The sequence below is a fragment of the Camelus bactrianus genome, chromosome 28, assembly GCF_048773025.1.
Source record: "Camelus bactrianus isolate YW-2024 breed Bactrian camel chromosome 28, ASM4877302v1, whole genome shotgun sequence".
Classification (NCBI taxonomy): domain Eukaryota; kingdom Metazoa; phylum Chordata; class Mammalia; order Artiodactyla; family Camelidae; genus Camelus; species Camelus bactrianus.
Window position 1 is genome coordinate 10,098,283 of NC_133566.1, and position 12,549 is coordinate 10,110,831.

Genomic DNA, 12,549 nt, shown 5'->3' on the forward strand with positions numbered 1-12,549 from the left:
AAGCGAAGTAAGGAAGGGAAAGAAAAATACCATATGAAATCACTTATATGTGGAATCTAAAAAAAAGATAAACAAACTCATCTACAAACAGAAACAGACTCACAGACACAGAAGTTTGTTAACTTTTGGTTACCAAGAGGGAAAGGCGTGGGAAGGGATAAATTGGGAGTTTGAGATGTGCAGATACAAACTACTGTATATAAAATAGATAAACAAAAAATTCATACTGTGCAGCACAGGGAACTATATTCAGTATCTTGTCGTAACCTATAATGAAAAAGAATATGAAAAGGAACCTATGTATGTATACGTATGACTGAAAGGTTATGCTGTGCACCAGAAATTGACACAACATTGTGAACTGACTACACTTCAATTAAAGAAAGGAATGTGTTTCAATTACTCAAAATGTGGAAGGTGGGACTTGAATCCACAAGGAAACCATGACATGGTAGGAGGTAACGCTGCAGCTGGACTTGGAAGAGAGCTGGCATACGTGAGGACGGCTCCTCTGGCTCCAGGTAGGGTGTCCCTTGAGAGAAGGGAGGACAAAGGTGTCCACACGGGACAGGCCTGGGGGAAGGGGTCAGTTCTTCTCAGGAAGGGAAAGCACGAGTAGAGGGGCCCAGGTAGCAGCTCTGCCACCCGGACCCGCCCTGGAACCTCCCCCCTGCAGCAGCCTTGCTCCCGGACGCTGCTCATCCCACGGAGATCACACCAGCTCCACGGACAGGTTTACTGGGGGGGCCTGGGGAGTCGCGGTTCCCACCCCACCCTGGGGTGAGCCAATCACAGGGGACACTGGGCCAAGTTGGGGGGACATGCTGGGTCATCACCCCAGGAGGGTCGGTGTCGGCGTCTGGTGGACAGAGGCCAGGGACGCCCTCCAGTGACCACGCAGACCCCATAACAAGGCAGCTGCGGTCCCAAGCGCCAGTCATGCTGAGACGGAGAAGCCCTGCTCTTGACCCAGTAGGACTGCAAATATTATCCTATTAATAGGGCACTGTGGCCCATCTCGGTGCTGCAGCCGCGGTGTCGCCGGTGGGCCAGGAGGTAGAGGGACTTGCTGGGAGGGACAGCGTCAGGAGGTACTGGGAACACGTTTCCTGTCTCACTTTGTGGAGAAATGAAGGATTCTGCCCAAATCTAATAAAACCCCAAAGGATAAAACTGAAACTCTTAGTTTTAGGAGATCAAATTATATTGAGATCTGAAAACTGTAATATAATTTTTACAATAACAATAATACACAAAGAGTATAAACATTGTGAGAAGGTGCACAGGTGCACAGGAGGGAGGTGCTTCATAGCACAGAAGTTAGTAAATGCAAATCAAATGTGATCTGTCAGGAAACGGAGACATATTCCACAGCTTTCTTGTGTTAATCAGCAAGTGCACTGAAAGCAGAATTTATTGAAATACTGGGGCTGTTTGAGTTTCTTAACGATGTGAATATACTATTTCTAATTAATAAACCGATTTTAAAACCAACTGTTAGCAAGAGTGAGTTGTGAATAGAAACGGACCCATCTTTCTGGAGGGCGTTTCGGTGATACGTGTCAAAAGCCTGTGCGACGCTGAGATCAGCTGACCCAGTGACTCTGCTTTGAAGTATTTATCCTGGGGAAATAATTAGAGATGCAAAGATAGCTTTATATTCAAGAATATTAATTGAAGTTATTTTTTATGTGTAATAGTTAAAATAGTAGTAGTTGACATATCAGAGTACAAATTGGCCAAATGAAATGTGGAGCATCCAGGCGAAGGAACACAGGGTTCTGTTAACACTGATGTTATCAAGTCTTATTCAGACACACACACAACAGTGATCATAATATAAGGGTACATGGGAGGAGGCTTTTTCAAAAATGTGCTCCCAGTTATGTTAAATATGTATGATTATCAGAAAGGCACCTCTACACATAGAAAATAAATTCACGGTTACCAGTGGGAGGGGGTGGGAGGGGGTAAATTGGGAATTTGAGATTTGCAGATACTATGTATAAAATAAACGACAGGTTTCTACTGTCTAGCACTGGGAACTATGTTCAGCATCTTAGTGACCTAGAATGAGAAAGAATATGAGAAGGAATATATGTGTGTATATGTATGACTGAGACATGACGCTGTAGACCAGAAATTGACGCAACACTGTAAACTGACTACACTTCGATTTAAAAAAAGGCAGCTCTCCACGGAGAAAAAAATGTGACAATGAATATATATGTTCATGTATGACTGAAAAAATTGTGCTCTGCACTGGAATTTGACACAACATTGTAAAATGATTATAAATCAATAAAAATGTTAAAAATAAAAAGGCACCTTTTACTCCTTTTCACACCCAACTACTTTAGGGCAAAACGGGCTTAACTGTTAGATTTTCTGATAAAAACTTTGCTCTAGGAAGAGTTAACATGAGGATCATGTTGATTCTTCTAAAAGCCTTTACAGAATATTGTTAAGTAAAGAAAATGTACATTATCCCAGAACATGTGGATTTTGATTATAATTTTGTAAAAAAAAACCCCAAACAGTCCATTGGTTAAAGATAGAATAGATCAGGTTATGTGGAGGGGGGTAGGTGTCTGTAAAAAACACTTCACAATATTAACAGAATGTGCTGGTGGGTCTTGGAGCAGTGGGTGCTGCTGGATTTCTTCTTGATTTGTATTCCAAATTCTCCACAGAGGGAAAAAAAAAGTCTTTTGTGAGTATCTGTTTTTTTCCCACCAAAAATTCCCTTTCTGGTAACTACCTTCGTTTTCCAGTAGGAAGTCACCTGGTCCTCCACTCACAGGCCTTGTGACTTGGCAAAGTATCTCGGCCACAATCTGAGGGTGGAGCATGGGACCTGGACACTGTGGTCCTCTGGCCATAAGGACGGGTGGATGGAGAGGTACATGTAGGTGAGACTTGGAGATTTCTGAAAGGGACACTTTCCTGCCTTGGACATGAACTTGGAAGGATGTAAGACCCAGAGCTTCTGTCTCAGAATCTCCAACAGCCAGAGAGAAAGCGGATCATGGAGGGGACCCCCAGGGAGAGAGGAGCTCTGGGCTCCGCCCAGTCTCTCTGGACTTTCCAGTTACGTGAATGAGCTGACACCGAAGGAACTTGGGGTGGGGTCTTCAGTCATTTGCACCCAAAATGACCCTATTAGCTTTGTATAAGGTTTAAAAAATTTTTTTTATTCCTATCTTTGATGGGGAGTTTATCTTGGAAGTTGCATTCCTGTGGTCATAAATCTCTGAAAAGAATTGTAAAATTCATTTTGGGGAATGATTTATTGTACTGGGGCTATTTTTCTCCTTCAGTTGTGTAAAAACCGAGGTGCTCACTCATTCTGATTAAATAAAATACTTAAATTCGTGGTGATTCATTATATCTCTGTAATAGTCTCCAAATATACCTTCCTTGAGAAAACAAATGCGATATAAATGGATTTTCTCTCTCATTCAGTCCAGGTCTTCCCTCCCAAAGCAGGAAGGCAGGATCCAATGTTCCATCAACTCAGGCCGAAAAGTGGGGAAAGGCACTTTTGAGCAGAAGTTTCTCGCCCCGTCCCCCTTGATGACAAAAATGCCAACGTAAACCGGGGCAAACTTGAGAACTACCACATCAAAAGCTGGCTTCAGTAATTTTGGGGGAAAACAGTGAAGATTCCGTCCACTTCGGGGCTGTCTATTCTCCACTTGCTTGGATGCAGGACAGGACCGCTGGCTGGGTCGGTGCGAGGCTGACCACTGAGTTAACCCACTCGGGCCGTATCAACACGGACGCTGAGCCCCAGGAAACCCACCTTGGCATGAACTCCCAGGCCTGTTGGGTGTCAGCGAGTGGGGTTAGCCAGTGAGACGAAGATGGGAACCGACCTGTCCAAGAGATTCCAGATCTGTCACCTCCGGTGCATGTCTGTTTTTGACAATCCTTGGGGACGATGTCCTCGTGTCCATTGGTGTGGGTTTTAGCTTTCCCACTGTGAATCAAAGAGATTTTGATCCCCTGGAAATTTTGCCTTCTTGCTTAATACCATCGGAATTTTCCAGTATTTCTTAGGGAAAGCCACGTGCCTGGCTCCCTTCCTCCCTCCGCTTTCTCCCACTTGGCTCCGGGCTTTTGGAATTACCGAGGGGTTCAGGCTTAGGAGACATAAACGGGGGCACCCGGGGGTGCGGAGGAATTGGGCCTTCTGGGGGCTGTTTTGATTGGGCTGAGCTAGAAGCCGAATCTGATTATAAAAAGAAGTTAGTTCTTTAAGAACCTAATGATCCTCCTTTTCACGCCCGAGTCATCCTGCCTGACGGAGGCTCCCTGGTGGATGGGACAGGATTCTGCTGGTTCCCAGTGTGGTTCTGCTTGGTTTTCACCTCAGGCTATGTCACTCCTGCTGCGGATGGAACTGTTTCTCTCGGTCTCTCTGCTCAGTTTCAGCTGCACTGAACACAATGATGCTAATTGACCCATTTCAGAGCAATCTGGGACATGACACACATGAACAAGTAAAAATTAAGCCAAGTAGAGCTCAGGGCCCAGAAAAAGCAGCCATAGCCACTTGTAAACAACTGAGGAAATATATGTATATATATTGAATTATATACATAAATTTTGTATGAATTATATATATGTAAATGAATAAACGATATAAAACAATTAATATGTGGAACACTGTGCAATTAAAACAATTAAGATGTCACTTGGCCACATGGAGCCTTGGGCCTCGATGACAACGTCGTGGCAGGTAGCGCAGACAGTTCCCAGCGTGGGGCTGGCTGTGACAGCTTTCGGTCTCGGCCGTCCTGATGGGGGTGACAACAGCAGTGGAGATGCAGGTAGTAATGACGAGCTTTTGTGTTAATTTTCGGTCACCCCTTCGTCATTTTTACTTCCCCTGCGAGCCCTCCGGGAGCTTCCGTCGGGCTGTTTCCCTGCACAGTGACCCGGAATGAATCAGCCAAACTTTCAGGATAATGTCCACCATTTTCAAGCTTTTTGCAAATATAAGGTACTTGAGAGTGTATATTCCCTAGCTGGTATGAGAGATAAAAAATTTAAATTTATCAGAGCATCAGATTGTTTGAACATGAATACATAAATTTTTAAAGGCTAGAGAAATACAAACGAGAGTTGATATGACCTGAATTTTTCCCTGGACGCTGAGCACGGCTTACACTTCAGCTGGGCATCAGGGGATCCTCGTACTTCACAGTCACACTTAATGCTGCTGGAACCCGCATGGAGATGGCTCAGATGTCCCAGGGCAGCCGGTTAGACCGCCTCCTTCTGAGCTGAGCAGCTCCAGCAGGCGAGCGAAGGGCAGGTGGGCTCTCCGCTGCGAGTATCGTGGGCTACTAACTTGGAAAGAAAAATACGATGAAAAATAAAAGAGACAAATGAGAAATTTGCTTTAATTGGGAACTAATGGACTGAAGAGACAGAATCTTTTCTGAATCCCGATTAAAACATATTCCTAGGCACATTTTGCCTTTTTGTGGAATTTGATCTAGAAATGAGGAGAGAGTGCACAGTAAGTCATTGCTAGAGTTGGCCTCAGTCCCACCAGGAATGGAAGGTTCAAAGGGAAAACCCTGGCAGGGACACCGGGGGGCCCTGCCTTAGAGAGCACATCCCTCTCGATGCCTGGTCTCTCCCCTTGGGCTTTGTTCGGAAATGCAGTCATTACTGAAAAGAACCAACTCAGAACATATTCGTCTGCAACGAACAGTAAGCATTTACAGAGTTATGTATTTGTAAAACCTATCTTGTATTGAAGAAGCAGTATGATATAATTCAGAAATAATCGTTGAAAGTAAGACACCTTGATCAAGCAATGAACAATAAATCATCCCATTTTAACTGAATATGTAGATTTTAATAGAATCATGTGCTCCCCACAAAATGGAAGGTATAATAAGACGAACGTCAACCTGCCTTCCAGTTGTTTACGGTCCAGCAGGAAGGACACGCCTGGGACAGGGAGTCACAAGTACATTGTTTGGCTAAGTCAGTGACCTCCTGAGAGGCGGCCCACATCGGGCAGGATGGGGGGCTAGGCTGTCAGAGTGCACAGGAGCGACTCTTCCTGAAGGGAGTGCTTTGCCTCTGCCCGCGGGTGCTGCACGGCCAGTCTGCACCCTTAGCCCCGTGTGCAGGGGTGGCCTGGCTGGCCCAGATTCCTGGCACCGACGACTGCAGAATAAGGAGACACCTGTGGTCGATGCGGGTGGGGGTAGCTTCGTGGATTGCAGTTGGGTGGATATTCAGAGAGACTTGAAATATTGCAGGGTTTGGGGTCCTTGGTAGTGCCAGGTATTCTGCATCTGTTCTGGAGCTGCGAGGACCCCCCCCTCCACCCATCCCCATTTCCAACATCACCACAAACAGAGAGACAATGAACATTTGCCCCAAACTCTACAAGGTTCTTCTGAACAAGCAGAGTTTTAACTACACTTTGAGTTTTGACCTTCATTTTATCCAGAGGGGTTCCTCCTTTGTGCTTTCTCTGAGGACACATTGTAAAGGAGACACTGCTGCTGGCCTTCGGCTGCTCTTGGCATCCAGAGTCAGGAGCAGCATCTAAATTTCCTGGGATCTAGAAACAGGAAGGTTGTCAGAACAAGCTTCTGGGCAAGTAGATGTCTGCATAATTCGAGGTGTCATGCTGTATAAAACAGGGGAGAAAGCCACACTGATCACGTTGGGGAGAATTCCCGCTGACACAAACCGTAAATTCCTAGAGATATTTTGGTAAGGCATTTCCTAACAAAAGGGAGAGAAAGAGCACAAAAAAAAAAAAAAAAAAAAGAAAAGAAAAGAAAAGAAAAGAAAAGGAATAAATATCGAATAATTATTTTAAGTCGGGGAAAAAAAACCCAATGCAAGAATCTCTTAGGACAGGTACAGAAATTATGTTTCCACTGACGCACATGAAATGCTTGAGTCTTTTGTTTGCGTTAATAAACAAAATTAGTTATTTTTCAGCTTTTGCATTTATCCACCTGTGACACTGAAGATAGGTTCACCTGTTGTCAAATACCCATTTTCAGAACACAAGAGCTGACAAAAATGTGAATGTGAACTATGAGACCGAATCTCTGTGGATATCGGAGTAATGTAGGATTAAGGCTTACCATTGACTTCATCTCTGCAGAGCAAGGTGCAGCTTGGAGAGAAAATAAAATGGCAGATGGAAGAGATATTTAATCTCATGCAAAGGAACACAGGTCTTCACGTCATTTCTGAATGATGCTGGAGGTTAATTAGGTCTAATTGTTTATTTAATATTTATTTTTAATGGAGGTGCTGGGGATGGAGCCCAGGACCTTGTTCATGCTAAGCACACACTCTACCACTGATCTATGTCCTCCCCACTTATTATAATTTTTTAAATAAAGATGGCATCTCAGAGGCTGACACCAAAGAAGACAGGGGAACAGTGGATTAGGGAACCGCTGCCGCCGAGCAGGACATTTAAGAGGCGTTCCTTGTCCTGAAGAGCAGGTGGATGAAGGATTCCAGCCGGACAGAGCAGTCCACTGCACCACGGCCATCAGGGCAGGGGGGCCAAGTTAACACTCATCACACGAATCGTGACAGTAACAAAACTGACAATGACAGAACACCGGCAGTGGCAGCTTTGAACAGGGGCTCACGTGTGCTGCGAGCCTGACTACCTCGCTTCTTCTCTTCAGATCACCCCTGTGAGAGGAGAGCTGTTGCTAATCTGCAAGGCACAGGTCAGGAAACTGCAATTCAGAGAGACTAACTAACTCACGCAGTCAGCCCCAGCTACGTGAGCTGCAGGGCTCAGGGCAAAATGGAAAGTTGGGGCCCTTTGTTTAAAATTATTTGGAATTTCAACATGGTGACAGCAGAGAACTAGGCCAAGGGGGGCCCTTCCGAGGTGGCCCGGGTCCGGGCCCCACATCCACAGAGCCGCACGGCATCCGGCCACGCCGGTCAGTGTAAGAGGCAGGCCTTGCAGCCAAGGCTGGCCGACTCCAAGCTAATCTTGTCAAACTGACCTTTTACCAAAAACGTGACGTGCTCCATGGTTTGTCAGTATGAAAGAGAGATTTCCTGGCACTCTCTGTCACTCTGGAAAAGTCTTCAAAACCTCAGCCTCTTCTGGATTCCATATATAGGTTAGGTCCCCCCTCGGGGACTCGGGGTAGGAAACTGGGAAGGCTGCCTGATGGGAGCTCTCCATTCGAAAATGAATTAAGAACTCTGTGACTTCCAGCTGCGGCCGTGAAATCCGGGCTTCCACGCCTGAAACGGGCATGTGAGAAAAATCAGGCTGCGTCCACGTTTGATGCTGATTTGAGCTGACACCAGCCACCACCGGTGCTCGGTGCGAGCCTTCTGAGCGTTTATTGCTGTTTCTCCTTTCCAGCCTCGAACAGACGGGACTCCCGTGAAAGCACCAGACAGCAGCATTAAAGCCCGCTTCCTCACGCCCGCCTCTACTCAGCCTTGTATTCAGGGACTATCAAGTTTTTCCTTCCTTTTTTTTTGTGATCAGCCTTCACCCAAGCACCGCTGTGCTCCTGTTACAGCTTTTAAATTAATTTCTCCACCGTCATCAGCTTTGAGATGAACACTGCTTCTCCAACACCTGGTCTGGCTTTAAAAATTATTTGCCATCTGGACAAATACTGAGTAATGATAACAACTTAATGGCAGGACACGACACAGTTTGTTAAGAGACTTGATGGTCTCCTCAGAGTTAGGCAGCATTAAATGAAGCTCTGCCGTTAACTTAGTGGATGCGCCCCCTTTACCGACCGTAGGACGCGATGGTGCCTGGGGAGGGGAGGCAGAGCATCTCGGCCGCCTGGACCCGTCACCATGGGGATGATGCAGGCTGCCTTTTGTCACCGGATGACAGGACCACGTCCCTGCAGCTCTGATTGAGACGCGGTGAGCGTCGCCTGTCCTTCCACAGCGCAACCCCCAGTCACTGATAATACCCAGCAGGGCTCCCCACTCCTGGTGGGGATGTTCATCTTTTATTTTTATTTTTGAGGTTAATTTGTGCTTTTATTTGCTGGTGTAACTTAACTACAGTGGCCTGCAAGCTTTTTTGACCTAAAAATACATTTTACATCACAATCTAACAAACACACACATACATGACATGTATACATGTTGCATATGTGTATATCTGAAACCAAAGTTTTGCCAAAAATGCCTGCCCTAACACAGAGACTTTTCTTGGGAGCAGTTTTAGGTTTACAACAAAATCGACAGGAAGGTGCAGAAATTTCCCACACACCCCATCTCCACACACGTGCACAGTCATTATTTTTATTTACAGATTGCTACCTTTTTTTTCTAACTAAGGGTGAACGTACATTGACACATCATAATCACCAAAGTCCACAGTCCATTAGTTTGGACAAAGGCATCCATCATTTAATGTCATACAAAGTATTTTCTCTGCCCTAAAAACCTTCTGCACTCCAGAATGCACATGAGATCTTTCTTTTTCCCCTTGAAAAGAGGTTCAGAGCCTTTATGTCTGTAAAACCCCTCATGGCCCACCCATGCGTGGACCGGACAGGCTCCAGGTGGCAATTCCCCCATTAAATACTTCAGCTTTTCTTCCAATATTGAGCCCTGCCCGGCTGGTCCAGCCCAGCAGCCATGCGGAGGTGCGGGGGACAGGTGGAAGGTATTTGCTCACAGGACAAAGGCACCAAGTCTGGTGCCCCTTGTCACAGTGAACCCAGATTCCTGTTGAGTGTCTTGTAAACAGGAGCCGTTTCTTCAGGCCCCCTGTTCTGAGCACACCCTGGAATAACCATCTTTTAACTACGTGTTCTAAGGGCAACTGCAGGCCAGGTGCCCTGCCTGCCATTTTCCCCACTTGGATCACTTTAGAAACAGAGTACAAGGGAGTTTCCTTGTTTCTACACATCTCTGAAATGCCAGGATGTCTTTGCAATCCAGGGACGACAGCTGCTCTCCCTCCCTTGAACGCCCAGAAGCAAAGATCATCTGCCTGCTAGTCTAATGGATTCCACGATAAGCCATTTTTTTTTCTCTTGAACAGGTGCAGTGAACAAAACATAGAGGGAGAGACAGACAATGAGACACTCATCTCTGCTAAAGGCACCTGGTGATTGCTTAGTAGGTCATAGCGAGAAACAGGGAAACAGGGTGACTTGATCCTCAGGCCTCACAGAACTCCTGCTGGAGGGGTGCCACTGCAGAGCCCTCTTACTGATGCTGCTGAGGCGGGACTTGCTGATGCTTCTCTGATTCCCTTCCCTGCTGTGCCTCTGAGGGGCTACCAGTGAGCTGTAAGATAGGAGTGTACACGGAAGGGGGGCCGTCTGAACAACGCCTACGATGGGTGACTGGTCACTTACCACCAGGAAACACAGGGTAGAGACGCAGTAGTGTGGGCCAGTTGTGTGTGTGTGTGTGTGTGTGTGTGTGTGTGTGTGTTTGCATGCATGTGTGTGTGTGAGAGAGAGAGAGAATGGTAGGACTACTGTATGTACCAAGTTGACCGATTAGGTAATCTGAAACGTTCCTGCTGCCAAGAGCAACTCCCAAGGGCTGAAAGCACGGAGAAAAGTACCGTTAAGAGTGGTCGCTGGGTACTGAGCACGCTGCCCTGGGAGCCTTGCCAATGTCAATAACCAGGAAGTGTGCGCTCTGTGGCCATAAAGAGTAAGTCCTGTGCTCAGTCAGGGTGGGGGACTGGACTTGAGATCCTGCACTCGGTCCAGGCCTTGAGAGGGAAAACCCCCAAAGCAAGCTTCAAACACGAGCAAAGGGCTCATTGAGAAGAGACAGTGTAGAAGCTTGTTTTCATGATTTGGGTTTGGTGTGGAAAAAAAAATCCGTACTCTTTCTGAGAGTTTGTGATCACAGGTGTCCCATAGAGATGGGTTTAAAGTTTGAATTCATGTTAACTTTTGATCCCAAATGACAAATACCATAAAAGGCTGGACATCACTGAGGTACTACAAAGGCAAATACATCATTTATTTGGAGTCATCCCTTCTTAATCTGGGTGGCGCAGTATTCTTGCATATACAACCCTACTGATAATGCATTCACAGTCCAAAATTACAGAGGTGCTAAGCAAGAATCAGCAAACAACAGATGCCAAGAGCTAGTGCCCCCAGAATTTTAAGTCCTAACGAAACAAAGGAGGACCTTATAAAGCCTTCCTGGGACAGACACCTCCCTCCCCAGATACCCCACCTGCCTTTTTTCTGTCAAAAAACTTTAACTAAAGAATACATTTAATCATAGAAATGAAAAAAAGAAAGCAGAAACAAAGAAAAGCAGTCAAATAGGACAAAGCAATAATAGTTTAGTCATTAAACCAAGTCCAGGACCTTTAGTTCCTCCTCAAGGGCTGTAGATAAGGCTTGGAGCCATGTCCTTTGAGCTTGTAACTACTGGAACCCCCACCAGGTGGAAGAAGTTAACTGCACGATGACTAGACTGGAGCCAGGAAAAGAGCTGCCACAATTCTGAGAACTGGCCTCAAGAACTGCGAACAAACTGACCCTGGAACTGAAGATTAACTGTACTTAAAACAATCAAGATGACACTGACCAGACCACCAATTTCAAGATGACTGTCAGAGCTGACTGCGCTGTTCTGCATACAGACCCTCCCTCTGCCTGTGCACTCCTGAGATTCCCCTTTAAAAAATCCTGCCCCCTGATTGGCAGGGGAGTTGGCCTTTGGACATGAGTCCCCCCTCCCCCTAGGTAGCCTGCTTCTGGAATAAAGCAAACTTTCCTTTCTACCAAACACTGGCCTCTTGAGTTGGCTTTTGAGTAGCGAGCAACTGGACCTGAGTTTCAGTAACAACAAAAGTAATATAGACAGAAACTACAAAGTACATATGTTTTAAAAAAATAAATCCAACACAAATAACAACACAAGAAATGAACAAGGTACTGTAAGTCAAGATTAGGCATAACTGAGAAGAAAAGAATTATTTTGAAATTCTTCCACTGTACCTTTGTGTCTTTAACTGCATCAGTTAATCTTTTTTCTGGACTAAGTGGACTGATCTGTAAGACATTGTCTTGATTTTCCTGTCTAGGCGGAGTCTAGGCTCCCTCCCTTATTACTCTGAGAGACCAATGACGCTCTTGGCACCCACCTCCCTCTTAGGGAGAACTGACCAGGAAGGTGGCCATGAGGTCTGGTGACAGCGGGGAACATGGAACAGGCTACAATCACCCTTTCTCAGCATCAGCCTGTAGATGGACGGGCCACTGGGCATTCTGGTTTGCACCCCAACCACAAAAGGACCCACAGCAGCTTGCTGCTTTATTATTTCATATATGGATATTTCCACTTTTGGAATGTGGATTTCATTTGTAGAGATTAGCACTCTTTGTTAAATACAGGATTAAAAATGAGCCCTATTATGGGATGGAAATCTCTCTAGCATAAGGCGTGATTTCAGGGCAGGTTGGAGTCAGAGTGGGGCCGGTCTTGACGGCGGGCAGAGCTCATGGGCAGACACTAAGCAGACCGTGCCTGTGGCTGCAGGTGTTTACC

The 12,549-nt window shown here is 46.0% G+C and overlaps 1 non-coding gene across 1 annotated transcript; it reads right to left on the reverse strand.

Annotated features, from left to right (window-relative positions):
• Nucleotides 1-9,670: 9,670 nt before the first annotated feature.
• On the reverse strand, nucleotides 9,671-9,801 carry LOC123618076 (small nucleolar RNA SNORA11). Its single transcript, XR_006726446.1, has one exon. It is a non-coding gene; the product is annotated as a small nucleolar RNA SNORA11 (small nucleolar RNA).
• Between the last annotated feature and the right edge of the window lie 2,748 nt (nucleotides 9,802-12,549).